The 14,961-nt window shown below is 44.7% G+C and overlaps 1 long non-coding RNA gene across 1 annotated transcript in view; it reads left to right on the top strand.

Annotated features, from left to right (window-relative positions):
• LOC122429214 overlaps nucleotides 1-14,961 on the top strand; it is a 16,777-nt gene extending 1,816 nt beyond the window's left edge. The window contains exon 3 of the long non-coding RNA XR_006265949.1: nucleotides 14,486-14,961. This is a non-coding gene — a long non-coding RNA (uncharacterized LOC122429214). The remainder of the gene's footprint in view (nucleotides 1-14,485) is intronic.

Below are 14,961 nucleotides of genomic sequence, written 5' to 3'. Positions count from 1 at the left end.
TGGTCTCCTATAACATAATGTGGTCAAGAACAGAGGGACAAAATGATTCATAACAGTGTTTTGGTACCAAGCATCTGTTATCCTACAAATATTTACTATTTCAACCGCAAATGAAAGCCTATTTCAGTTGGCCTTAAATAATAAGGATATTCCTGATCTCACAAAACAGGAAGTTGAGAGGTAGGACAGGCTTCAGAACCGGTTGAATTAGCAGCTCAACAAGTCACCATATCTTGAGTTCCTTCCTCGTGTGGCTATTAACAGACTTGGCTTCTGGTTCCTCTAGTGGTAAAGATAACAGCGGCAGCAGGGATCATATGGTTCATTTTTCACTTCTGCCAAGCAATAGAAGTGACTTCTAGTGACTTCTGTTTGTTTGTTTTTGTTTTCGGCTCTGGCAACCATCTCCTTCGATCACTTTGACTAGAATTGTGTTATTTGCCCAAACCCAGGCCAGCAAGGAATATGAAATTCCCAGCAGACCAATTCAGTCTGCACTTGTGAGCTGAGTTCTCTTTTCCAGTCTGCACCGCTTCTGTCAACAGGAGTGAGGTGGAGTGGGTGTTGGAAAAGCCACCAAAAGAGTCAGCTGTAGGAAAGTTGAAGGTCATTTATGATAACAGAAAACACAACAGCAACAAATTTTCCATTTCCAATGTGATTTTTTTTAACATATTGCTTTATTTAGGTAGGCAAAATAATAGCATTCATTTATAATATACTTTCGGGCTTCCCAGGTGGCTCAGTGGTGAAGAATCCACCTGCCAATGCAGGAGATGCAGGAGGCTTGGGTTCCATCTCTAGACCTGGAAGATCCACAAAGGACCCCCTCCAGTATTCTTGCCTAGAGAATTCCATGGACAGAGGAGCCTGGCAGGCTAGTCTGTGGGGTTGCAAAGAGTTGGACACCACTAAAGCAACTGAAAACACATGTATAATATTCTTTCAGCTCACCTTTTGAAAAAAGAATTTTATATAAATCTTAGCAATAGGGATACAGTTTAGACCCTTTTTCTGTTGGAGACTGAAATGAACTAGGAGCTACAGTCTAAATCCATCATGTGCAAATGAATGTGGTGCCCCAAAGAGAACTGACTTGGCCAAATATACACAGAACAATTACAACTAGAGTCTTTGCCTCCATGGCCAGTGGCAGGTTTGGAAGCAGCCTGTTAGAGGCAGTGTCTCTTCCCCCCTCCCCCCCATTAACTAGACTCAAGATTTATTGTTTATTCATTGCTGTTCATTCTCTCAGTTATATCCGACTCTTTTTAACCCCTTGGACTGCAGCATGCCAGGCTTCTCTGTCCTTCACCATCTCCCAGAGCTTGCCCAAATTCATGTCTGTTGAGTCCAAGATGCCATCCAGCCATCTTATCCTCTGTTGCGCTCTTCTCCTCCTGCCTTCAACCTTTCCCAGCATCAGTGTCTTTTCCAGTGAGTTGGCTATTCTCAAGAGGTGGCCAAAGTACTGGAGCTTCAGCATCATTCCTTCCAATAAATGTTCAGGGTTGATTTCCTTTATTCATTAGCGCAAAATATTTAAAATATTTTACCCTGTTTTCAAAATCAAAGACATAGCTCTTCATGCAGTTATTTCTCTTTTAAGTTCCTAATAATGATGCATCACTCATTGCTGGCAGGAAGGGGTCAGAAGTTACAGGGAAAAAAGTTTCAGAAGAAAAACCATAACATCCCCCAAGAAAAACAGTTCCTGTCCACTGCTCGGTCTGGTTTAATGACAAAGCTGAAACTGATGAATCAAATTTCAAGTCACTAGGAAGTCACTATTTTAAGTTTCACTTTCTAATATACTTTAGATGTTAATGTAAAGAAAGCATAATACAGTTTTCTCTTAAATATGGGGAGGAAAGGACCTTAGGAATCATAGTACTTTAGTAATTTTGAAATTTCGTTTAACAGAAACTCTGCACCCACTCCATCTTCAGCAGGATTGCATTTGAATAATCTCAATCAAGTAAGATTGTAAACTATTTTGAATGCTCCTGTTAAAAGTGCTTCTGTCTTATCCATCATGAACTACTCAGTATTAGGCATTCTTCATACTTCAGGAATTTTTTTAAAGTATTTAATAAAGTTATGCAAGGAATAATTTAAATTCTTTTGAGGCCTTCCTATGTGGAAGTTCAGTTAGTTCAGTTCAGTCACTCAGTCGTGTCCGACTCTTTGTGACCCCATGAACCACAGCACACCAGGTCTCCCTGTCCATCACCAACTGCTGGAGTTTACCCAAACCCATGTCCATTGAGTGGAAGGCAATGTGCTAAATTTTAGGAAAGATGCAAAAATAAGTTAGATTTGGTCCCTGTTGTCAAGGTGACTCTAATCCAGAAAGGCATGTGAAGAGGGTGTAACTTTTTGGCTGCCCACAATCCATTTCCCCTTCTGGTGGTTCCTCTGGGAAACCATACCATCTTCACTGTTAGTCTTACTGGGGCTGATGACACTCCCTTCTTCTCCAGCATGGACTTCTAGGATGACCAGCTATCCCAGTGTGCCCTAAACCCAGGGGTTTCCTGGAGCATGAGCCTTCTAGCCCTGAATCCAGAGAAGTCCCAGGCAAATTGGGATGAGATGGTCACACCTACTCTGACCCAAGCCTGGCCAATTAGGGCTACTTTTGTTCCCTTGACCACACGAATTCATTCCAAAATGGGTAATGGGGACATGCCTTGGGCCAGACTGAAAAGATTCAATCCTGACACATTTGTTGGAGCAGTTGAGAAAGAGTCAGTCTTTCAGCAGGAGCAGCTAAATAAGTAGAATACAAGCATCTCTTGTTTTATTGCCCATCACTGGTATTACTTTTTTTTTTTTTTTAAAGCAAATTGAAGGTTTGTGGCAGCCCTGTGTTGAGCAAGTCTATGGGCACCATTTTTCCAACAGCATTTGCTCACTTCATGTCTCTGTGTTTCACAGTATTTCAGATTTTTAAATCATGATTATGCTTGTTAATGGTGATCTGTGATCAGTGACCTTTGATGTCACTATTGTGATTGTGCGGGGGCACCGCAGACCACTCCCATGTAAGACCGCACATTCAGTGAACAAAAGCTGTGTGTGTTCTGACTGCCCTACCCCCGAGCTGTTCTCCCATCTCTCTCCTTCTCCTTGGGCCTCCCTGTCCCCTGAGACACAACAATGTTGAAATTAGGCTAAATGGTAACCCCACAATAGCCTCGCTAAGTGTTCAAATGAAAGGAAAATCCTCACTTCTCTCACTTTAAGTCAGAAGCTAAGAAATGATTAAACCCAGTGAGGAAGGCAGGTCGAAGCCCAGATAGGCTACAAGCTGCATGCTTACAAACAGCCAGGTTGTGAAAGCAAAGGGAAAGTTCTTGAAGGAAATGAAAAGTGCTGCTTCAGTGAGCGCATGAATGATAAGAAAGTGAAACAGCCTTTATTGCTGATATGGAGAAAGTTGGAGTAGTCTGCATGGAAGACTGAAGCAGCCACAATATCCCTTTAAACCAAAGCCTAATCCAGAGCAAGGCTGTAACCCTCTTTGATTCTGTGAAAGCTAAGAGAGGTAAGCAAGCTACACCAACAATATTTGAAGCTAGCAAAGCTGGTTCATGAGGTTTAAGGAGAGATAACTTTTCCATAACATAGAAGTGCAAGGTAAAGCAGCACGTGCTGATACAGACATTACAACAAATTACCCAGAAGCTATAGCTGAGATAATTAATAAAGGCAGCTACACTAAACAACAGATTTTCAATGTAGACGAAACGGCCTTCTGTTGGAAGAAGATGCCATCTAGCTCTTTCATGACTAGAGAGGAGAAGTCAGTGCCTGGCTTCAGAGCCTCAAAGGACAGGCTGACTTTCTTGCTAGGGGCTTATGCTGCTGGTGACTTTAGGTTGAAGCCAGTACCCAGCATTCCGGAAATCTTAGGGCCCTTCAGAATTATGCACATTCTACTCTGCCTGTATTCCTTAAATGCAGCAATAGGAACTGGAGGATAGCACATCTGTTTTAAAATGTGGTTTACTGAGTATCTTAAGTCAATATTGTTGAGACCCACTGCTCAGAAAAAAATATTTCTTTCAAAATATTCCTACTATTGATAATGCAGTAGATAAAGGGAGCCCTTCTCTCCTGATGCCAATCCAGCTGCTATCTCCATCTCCATCTGACCTATACGGCAGACGGTTCTGCCTACTCTTTAAGCAGGAATGCAGTGAATGAACACACAGGACATGCGTAGTCTTATGCCTCAAATGCCAGCACGTTGAAATTCAACTCAGTTGGACAATGTGTAATTTCCCCAGAGCTCAGCCTCCCCCGACCATTGTTCAAGTTGAGGGACGTTGTTCTGGTCACAGCAATAACAATCTCTGACACTCAGCACGTGCTGAGTACTTTACTTGCTTTATCTCATGCATTTGACAATGACCCTAAGAAGCGGTATTGTAAGAGGGCCCATTTTGCAGATGAGGACATGGAAGCTCAAATAGGTTGAGACACTGGTTCAAGATTGCTCAGTTACTGAGTGAGGACCCACACTCAGGTCTGGCAGACCTGGTCAACATGGCCTCTGCCATTCCTTTTGGCTCTTATAGCCCATGGATCTGAGATGCCCCAGTTCACTAGTGAACAGACTGGCCCTGTGGTGTGAAACTGGAATTAATTTCTGAAGGTACAAACTAGTAATCAACAGACTATATCTAGCCCCAAACTGTCTCTGCAGCTGCTCCACTCTTGGGTTTTGTTAATGGCTATACACTAAAGCTCAGACCCGTGGGGTCAGGGTCAAGGTCTCTTAAATGCTGAGGGACATGCTCTAACAAAACAATTCAGGTGTATTACGGAAGAGGATGGAAAAAAATAGCAAGACTTTTTACAATTATACCCAAGATTTCCATAGAATTTCATATTTGCTTTGAGATACTTTGGATTGTTGCAGGCTAATTTTCATTCCTGAAAATACCTATCCTTTCTTCTTTGCCTTGAGCAAAACTGGCTGAACCCTTTCTTATTTCTGACCAGTCGTGAATGTATTTAATAATCTGTCTTGTTTAACCTAAGGCATCTGGATCAGTTATGTAGCTGGCCTTGTTGTACAGAGGTAAATACGTACCAGAGGGTACAGGAGCCCTGGATATTGTGTTGCTTACTAGCTCCCCTTAAAATAAAAGATATACTTGTTTGGTTGGCACAGTTTATCAGAAATAAACAGAAGCCTGTTTCTGTTTCCTGGACGTCACTTTTCTAGGAGTGCAAAGTTGGTGAACAAACCTGTGTTGGGTTATTGCTTCCTGAAGGTCAAATCATACCAACACAACAAATTGGGATCTTTTAAGAAATGTCACTATAGTGAAACTCGGAAGTTTAAAAAGAGAAAAGGCCGTTACAAAGCCATAGGGCTGGGTGAACACCCGGAGCAACTCTTCTGTACTGTGTGCCCAGGCCGAGCCCGAGTCCAGACTGATTCTGCAGACACAGAAATGGGCGAGGGAGCCAGCAAAAGCTAAATACTTGGTAAGAAGAGAAAGTCACTTCTGTGCTCAGTGCCAACATGCCACCTCAGAGAAGAAGTCGGTGGGTTTGTGGCCCCTTTTCTAGAAGCCCGTGGAGTCCTGTCTCCTCACCGCTGCTGCTGCAGGTGTTAATGGTACTGTCAGTGACCCCACCCAGGACACCCAGACCCACCTCCTTCCCCAGGACACTCAGCATCATGGTTTCCAGCCACCCACTCAAGCTTCCCAACCACAGGCCCCCGACGTCCTCAAGGATCACCACCTGTGGTCCAGCCTCTTGGGATTCACTAGAGTCACCAACCTGCTCACCGAAATCCTGTATCTTCTTATTTTTCCCTCTCCGTGTCACTCGTCTGCCACCCTCAGATGCTCTTGGTGCCACTGAGCTGTTTTGCTCTCATCCTGGATGTTTGCCAGGGTCACCCAATGTTTGCCGAACGCCCCCCAGCAGCTCATGAACTTCAGATTGCTCCTCTATGTCTTCCGTGTACTCAGACATGGGACTTAAACCCATGTCTGAATCTCTCCTAGAGATTCAGGGACGTCATCCACCTGTATTAGTTTACTGGGCTGCCTTTACAAGATACCATGGACGGGGTGGCTTAAACAACCGAAATTTATTTTCTCATGACTCAGCGGCTGTCAGCAGGGTTAATTTCTTAGGAGGGCCTCTGTGTTTGACTTGTAGATGACCACCTTCTCTGTGTCTTCACATGGTCCTCCTCCTGATCTCCTCTTCTTGTAAGGACACCAGTCATATTTGGATTTGACTCACCCTTAGGACCGCGTTTGACTTTCATGACATCTTTAAGGTCACATGCTAAAATAGGGGGATTAGGCTTCAGCCTCTGAACTTGCAAGAGACACAGTTCACAACCTTCTCAAAGAGGTGACTGGTCCAGTGTGATTTACCTGCTGGCAGGAGTGCACCCCCCCCAGCTGGTCAGTGTCCCATGCTTGCTGGCCAAGGTCACGTGGCTGTCCACTAACATCACCCACCTGCTTGTGATAGAAGCCTCCCCATGTCTGGGTGGTCAGCCTTTTTTACTTTTAGTTTCTATTATGCCACCGCAAGTCCTTTTTGGAATAAGGTGAAGTTACATATGAATACATTTTACAACAGCACTCCTTCTTTTTATACTGGAATCATGCTTTTAAAAAATTTATTAAAAAATTCAGCTACGCTTTGAGCTCTGTGTTGTATTAGCCCTTTCTTTTCAACCTACAATTTGAAGATGACTGGAGTCATTTTGAAAATCAAGAAGCAAAAACCTAGGATGTGAGTCTACTGTTGCCTCATTCTTCACCCCAACTCCACACACATTTTTAAAAAAAAATTTTTTTCCATGTGTCTAGAACACACCTGGAAGGAACCTAGAAATATTTCTTCCCTGAGCACGGTATGTAATATATGAAATGATTATTTCTAGGCGATTTAAGTTTATGAATGACTGCAGAAAGTTAGAGCCAAAAAGGACCTCAGAGACTATTGAATCAGCCCAGCAATTTACATGGAAGAAACTTTAATTATCTACTTAGTTCTGAATAGCAAATTTGAAGCTCTCGTATCTTCCCTGAGGACATTATAAAGCTGTCAGAGTATATTGTACTCCTTTTAACAGCCTTCGCAGGCATGTTCGTACCTGAGTTGGTACTTTAGAAGCTCCCTGAGCAGTGGAGCAGTCCTGTAACCTGACTGTCTTCCACGTGGGCAGATTCGTGTGTCTGTATCTGTTCACTGAGCAGCTTGGCATGGGGTGCACAGCAACCCTGGGTCAGTTGTTTGAGCGCAGAGACTTTTCACCTCTACAAGATGCATTTCAGACCCCAAGGCCCCCACACGGCATTCTTTATTTTATGGTGGATTAGGTGGGAAAGGTAGATGGTTTCAGTTCAACTCTTCCTTCAGTGCATCATTGAGGGCCTACTGTGTGCATCCTCTCTGTTAGCCGAGGCAGGAATAGCAAAGCATTTGCTTTGTTCCAGGACCTTGTAATCTAGTTACTTGTCAGTCTCATCTTCCCTAGTGGCTCAGATGGTAAAGAATCTGCCTGCAATGTGGGATACCCAGGTTTGATCATGGGTCAGAAAGATCCCTTGGAGGAGGGCATGGCAACCCATTCCAGTATTCTTGCCTGGAGAGTCCCGTGGACAGAGGAGACTGGTGGGCTACAGTCCCTGGGATTGCAAAGAGTCGGACATGACTGAGCAACTAACACTTTCACTTTCACTTTACTCATCAATCCAGTTAGGAGGCTGTCACCGAGCAAATGCCTGGCTGGTAGTCAAATACACGATCTTGGTTAAACATGGAAATAGGCCATTTCCTGGTCTTAATAATGTGTCAGAATGGCTTTAGTGAGAATGAAACTTAAGTGGCTTCTCCTGTTTCAGTAAAGGAGGCAAGCATAAACTCATACAGTGTGAAAGTTGCAAAGGACCTTAGGTCTGTGAGTTCATCCTACTTGCTGTCCAGGTGGGGAGGCTGAGGCCCAGAGGGGCAGGTTCAAGATCACAGTCCATTACTGTCTGACCCAGAACCTCCACTTGGGTTCCCACTGCAAATCCTGAGCCCTCTTCTCTGTCCACAGCCTCAGGACTAGCTCTGTCTTTAAGCAATAGCGCAGTGCCCTGGGGCAATTGTGCTTACACAGCTAGCGTTGAGGTCCAGAGGGCAGACCTGTGGGGGACTCTTACCAACATGCAGGCATCCTGGGAAGGTGTAGGGCACGTCTCCTGGTTTGATTCATCTTAAGGCAGAGTTTAGGATGGAGGCATTCTGAACTTGCTCCTGAACTGATAGCTCACCGTGATCCTAGAATCCCGTAGCCTATTTGTTCCACAGTACTGTGCATGAACTGCAGGATTCAGGTGGATGGGGAAGAAAAATATCAAGAAGCAGCTTAGGTGGTCAGCCGGCACTATCTCTGTCCTGGTGCTGACGCCTGCAGGGTGTGGGCACAGAAATAGCTGAGAGTGGCCAGTGGCCTAAACTCCTTGCCAGCTTTCCTACAAGCGTTCTGGATAGTTCTTCCCTGCCACCCCTGCCTTGTGATGCCCATTGATGTGGCCAAGGTTCCTGGAAGCACTTATCTTTGCCACTTATCTTTGTCTTGCTTTTGTGACCACTACATATATATATATATGGATATATCTTTACATCCTTTATATATATATATATATATATACACACACACATACACACGCACACACTATATAAAGAGTTATATATCTTAGGATATAACTTGTTAAATGGACCTGTTCATGATGGGGAGGGAGGTACTAAAGAGATGAGCCAGGTTGCAAATAGAAGGAAGTTCATTCTGGCACACATTCTGGCACACCCCCCCCGCCCCCGCCCCGTCCTGGGGAGGGCCACCGCAGGCTTTCCAGCTCTGTTGTTGGGCTGGGACTCAAGAGTGGGGGACATGCAAGGGCAAGGGCAGGCCCCCAAATTAAGGGGATCTGACATGCTGGGCATGTGACGTAGCATGGACCCACCGACCAGGTCTATCTCTGATAACACCATCAGGGTTGAGCGCTGGTTAGACCCAGACCGAACAGCAGAGTTGACGCCAAGGTTTAAAAACAGGGCTGGGAAAGAGCTCGTTGCAGCCCTCCTTCTTAAGCCAGCCTTCGTTCTAGAGAATGAGAATGGAGGTGTGTTCCAGGCGGTGAAAGAGAGACGAGAGGAGGGAGATGAGGCAGGACGTGACGCGGTCCCTGACACACGGAGCCTGAATCTCACGCTCTGTTCACGCCTGGCCTTCAGGCCTGCTCCCTTGGCCGGCTGCTGCTCTCAGTCAGACCTGCAGTACTGCTTGCTTATCCCGACTTATCCCATCCCTGGGAGCCATCCCCAGGACTCATGCTCAGGGATCGTGAAACTGGAAAGAACTAGAGTGGGAGGCATGTAGCGATCACCACAGCGAGTGTTTTGGTGGTGGTTTTGCTGGCCAGCGTGCACCAGTGACCTTGTGGTCGCCTCTGGTGAGCGAGTGAGGCTTCGAGTGTGTGTCTTGAGGCTGGAGGTAGATGAGCACAAGGTAGTTAAGAAGGGTTTTTCACTTTGTATTGTATATTCTTTGATAGCCTTTGAATTCCTTTATCCTGTGTCTGCTTTTGTATAATTTTTATATAAATTAGATGTATGTAAAACGACTTGTAAAAATCAGAATAAAATGGAGCTATGAACAGCAGCAGTCTGCTTGGGCCCCAGTAGAGCTGTGGAGACGGACCACAAGGAAGGGTGAGGCAGGTGAGGGGGGTACAGACCTGCAGCCTGTGCCAAGGCAGATGGTGTCATGGGCCAGCCTCCGGTCACACCACGAGGCAGACAGCCCGAGGGCAGAGGCAGGGAGCCCTTAACTCGGGGCAAACCCCAGAACCGGGCCACGCCTCAGCTTCCTCATCTTGAAAACCAGCGTATGGGCGATGAGGTTAGTCCCAACCAACTCAGCAAGATTTGGCTTTTGTTGTTTTCTTTTGTTTTGCTCTTTCCTAGTGACTTGACAGTTCCATGCCTTGTAGGTGTGATGTAGTGATTAGATATTGAAACAAGAGGAAGGGTCAAAGGCAGACAAGAATGACTAGAGGCACGTTGGGATGAGTTGATGACCTGATACGTGTCGTAAGGACCTACTTCCACCTGGCATCTCTGGAGAGCTAGAAACAGGACCTAATAAACACCACGTTTCCAAGAAAAGACAACTAGTGGCATTTTGTCAGTGGCAGAAGAGAGGAATCAGCCATGTTTTTGATGGTTTAAATAACCGCAGGCAAGCCTAGGAGACTTTTCTTGAGGTATAAATCTCTCCCTCTCCTTTGAAAAAGTCCCATAAACAAAATACTATCAAAATGGTTGTTATTCTGCCAGTCTTGTTCATGAGGAAATGTGCATTAAAAAATGTTCCGTTCCCTCTTCTCATCAAGATAGGCCCAGGGAATGCCGGCTCAAAGGCCAAATTATCCATATATGCATCCATAATTAAACACCTGAACAAAAGCATACATCTGCAAGTTTTTGTTGAAATATGGTTGATTTACCATGTTTTTTTAGTTCCAGGTGTACAACATATGATATATATATATATACACATATATTTTTTTTCTGATTCTTTTTACTTTAGGTTATTATAAAATATTGAGTATAGTTCCCTGTACTATACAGTAGGTCTTTGTTGCTTATTTTATATGTAGTCGTGTGTATTTGTTAATCCCAAACTGCTAACTTAACCCTCCCCTCCTGTGCCCCTTTGATAACCTCGTTTGTTTCCTCTGTCTTTTTCTGTTTTGTAAATAAGTTCCTTTGTATCAGTGTTTTAGATTGCATGTGTAAGTGATGTCATACGATATTTGTCTTTCTCTGTCTCACTTTACTTAGTATGACAATCCCTAGGTCCATCCATGTTGCTGCAAATAACATTATTTCATCCTTTTTTATGACTGAGTAATATTCCATTGAGTATATATACCACATCTTTATCCATTCATCTGTCAATGGACACTTTTATTTTCCTGTCTTGGTGCTTGTAAATATACTTGAAATTTTTACATTGATTTTACTATAGAATTAACTTCATGGTTTTCCAGAGTTTTAGATGTGCATGGTCTTTGATAAATAAATAAATAAATACACACACATATGTACACACATGAAGTAAGTAAGGTACTCTAGAAATGTAGAAAGAGTACCATTCTTCCATCTTCATACCACCCAGAGATAATCACTCTTGACGATTTTGTGTGTGTGTGTTTGTTTTCTTTTGTATATGTTTAAATTTCTTTCCTATGTCGATACATCAGAAAGACCAAAAGCAAGATTATAGCTGTATAGTGTTCACCCTTTCAGCGTGCAGGGATATTGGAGCAAAGCCTGTGTTCTGCTTCCCAGAAAGTCCTGCTTCCGAGGGAGGCTGCCTTATTCACTCTCTCTTTTTAATTATTTTTTTTTTCCTTTGGCTGCATTGCATGTGAGATCTTAGTTCCCCAATCAGGGATTGAACCTGCACTCCCTGCATTGGAAGCTCAGAATCTTAACCACTGGACCTCCAGGGAAGTCCTGTTCACTGTCTCTTATTCCCAGCCCTGGGGCTGCTGCCCTGCAGTTGAAGGGGTTATTCCACAGTGTCCGGGAGGGAGAGCTCGGAGAACTGGGTCTGGTCATTTTCTGCCCCATCTCCTTGCTGTCAGTCGGACACCCTGAAGGCCAAGAAGAATTGACATTTGGACACGACCCCAGCTCTCGGGGAGTGTGTGCCCGTTTAGTTCAGCGGGACGAACTCTCCACCTTCTTCCTGGAGTTCGGTGTTCTGGTTTGACTGTCACTGGCCTGACTTTTTAACCATTTTCTGTCTCTTCCTCTAATAAGAGAAACTCTGAAATCTGTAACTTCCGCAGAGTTTCTATCCGTCTACCTCCCTGTTACAGACCCTGCACCCCCCACTCCCCCCAGCCTCAGGCAGCCAGTGCTAGTTCCCCACACCTGGTCACCAGGCTCTGGAAGCTTCTCAGGGCCGGCTGCACGCTGGCACACAGCCCTGCTCAGCAAACAAAGAACAGTTAGCACATTGTTCTCAGTGGAGTTCACAGTGTAAAACCTTCTGGGCCAGGCACAAGCTCCCTCCGCCCCCCTCTCCTGGGCACTTGGACTTGCTGTTGTCTGACTCCTGGCTGGGAACGGAGGGAGGGCGGAGGCGGGAAGCAGGCTCATCCATCCCCCATGCCTCCCACCAGCTCAGCCAGGCTGGGAGCAGCCTCCTCCTCCATAACCCTGACAGAGCCCAGGGATTCTCCCAGCCTCTAGCAGATAAAAGAACTGAAACGATGGCTAATATCATTCTAATAGTTTCTTTTTTTACCACAATGACTCCTCCCATACTGCTTTTGAAATCTCAAATGTGAATATTTTGCAAGCATGCATTTTGGCATCTGCCCTAAACCCACACCTAGCCCACCTTTAAGATAATCCACTGGTAGCGTTCTCCTAGATGACAGTTTTCATAAAATTAAAATAGTTTCTGCCAATGAAACCTTATCAATTCTGGAAACCGGAAGCTGAAGTTTATTCTGTTTTAATGTGAACTGATCAACCTATCACACTTTGATATATGTCTCTAAGAGGTGGGAGAAAAAGATGCCCGCAAACCTTAAAAACCTTTGCCCCAAACACCATTTTTTTTCAAGTAAAATTATAGTTTCTTTGCAGTCCCTTTGAAGACTTTTTAACTTTGAAAATTTATGGTCTAGTTATGTGACCCATATTAAACTCACTAGAAGAGCTTTAAAAAAGTACAGATGAGGGACTTCCCTGGTGATCCAGTGGTTAAGACTTGGGCTTGCACTGCAGGAGGCTTAGGTTCCATCCCTGCTCAGAGTACTAAGACCCTGTAAGCCAGATAGCACAGCCAAAATAAACAAATAAATAAATAATAAAAAGGACAGATGTCTAGGCCACTCTCCTACCCATCATCCTATTTGGATCCAACTATCCTAGGGAAACCTGGCATCAGTATGGCTTTAAAAGCTCCCCAGGTGATCCTAGAAGGCAGCCAGCTTTGAGGACCAGTGTTCCAGTCAGTAAGGAGAGGTGCCTGCACCCCAGTGGGTGGTCCAGCGATGAATGACATCACCGACATCAAAGAACGAAGACAATGAGTGACATCACTTGAAATCAGTGAACAAAGAAGGTTACCGTTTCAGATTAACTCAGAGGAAAGATTATGGGTTAAATGAACAAAAAGTACTAAAGAGGTATTTATACACAGAACCGCAGACATTTCTAAGTAAACTGTGTCAGCATATGTTGAATTTTAACCACCGAGACGTTTCATTAGGGTACTTGTTAATCACGGATGGCCTGGAATGATGAAATTCAGGTCTCAGATTTTTTTCTTTCCGGTTTTCCCAGCCATGCTGGTTGCCCTGGCCGCTTCAGTCTGTGTTGGCCTTCGTTTCTCAGGAGGTTTAGAGCCTCTGTATGTGACTGAAGGTCCCGTGTAGACCGATATTTCTAGGCCTTTGTCACGTTGCCTCTGTCTGTCTGAGCACACACCTGAGTCTCTTCTCTCTGCCCAGGTGACAAGCTGCACAGTGCTGTCGGGGCCTCTCCAGGTGGATGTTAGAGGCATCGACTCTGAGCTGGGGTCAGGGGTACAGATAGAAGCAGAAATTCTCCTCGCTGTTGTTGGTTGTTTTCTTTCAAACATTTTATCATGAAAAGTTTCAAGCATCTGGAAAACTTAAAAACACCCATATGCCCACTGTCTTGATTCTGTGGTATAGTTGTCCCTTCAGCAGTGAAGCTTTGAACTACGTGGATCTGCTTATACACAGACTCCTTTTCAAGAAATAGCACTGTGGTACTACACAGTCTGCAGTTGATTGAACCCATGGATACAGTTATAAAGTTATAATTGGAGTTTTGACTGCATGGAAGGTTGGCGTCCCTAACCCTGGGATTGTTCAAGAGTCAGCTATAAACATTTCCTGTAGTTGCTTTACCCGCACATCTAGCTGTCTGTTCATCCATCAATTCATCTTGTTTTTTGGATGCATTTCAGTGTCAATTGTCAGTACACTTCGCTTAGAAAATTTTGGCAGCAGCATATCAATAATCGTAGTACAGAATTTGTTTAAGGTTATTTTCCTTTTCAAATGAAAACTACAAGGACGAAAATGTACAGATCTCAAGTATATAGTTCTGAGCTTTGACAGATACACACACCTGCGTAGTTCAGAGTCCTGTCACAATACACAGCATTTCATTCCTCTGGGAAAATTCCCTTGTAACCCTTCCTGTCTCCCCCATCCCCAGGCAAACGTTGTTCAACTTTTGAAAAGTTATAGATTGATTTTGCCCTCCGTAGCATCATATATTTATAAAAGGAATGAAATCATGTAGTAAGTAAGTACTCTTTTGTATCCGGTTGTTTCAGTAACATGACGCATGTAAGATTTACCTATGTTGTTGTGTGTATCAGTCCATACCTTTTTATTAGGAGCCTCTGGCCCAACATTGACCAAGCAGCATTGACCTCAAGACAGCTTGGAGCCAGGCAAGGCCGCAGCGGACCTCTCTCATGGATCGCTCAGCGTCAGAAGTTGGTGGCCATGTCATAAGGACACTCATGCAACTCCATGAATGGCACCTCCTGGGAAGGAGCTGAGGTCTCCTGCCAACAGCCAGACGAGGGAGCCGTCTTGGAAGCAGCTTCTGCAACCAGAGGAGCCTTCTGGTGCCTCCAACTCTGCCTTGTGTAACTGCAGCCTCACGGGGGAGCCCGAGCCAGTATTCCATGGCATTGAAACCGTGGCCAGCACTGCACAGGACCGGCTTCCCAGGTGGCACAGTGGTAAGGAGTCCCTCTGCCAGGGCAGGAGATGCAGGAGACTCGGGTTCAGTCCCTGGGTCTGGAAGATCCCCTGGAGAAGGAAATGGTAACCCGCTCCAGTATGC

Source organism: Cervus canadensis, chromosome 28 (genome assembly GCF_019320065.1).
Source record: "Cervus canadensis isolate Bull #8, Minnesota chromosome 28, ASM1932006v1, whole genome shotgun sequence".
In the NCBI taxonomy this organism is placed as follows: Eukaryota; Metazoa; Chordata; class Mammalia; order Artiodactyla; family Cervidae; genus Cervus; species Cervus canadensis.
The sequence above is the reverse complement of the archived record's forward strand: the minus strand, read 5'-3'. Positions and strand labels throughout refer to the sequence as shown.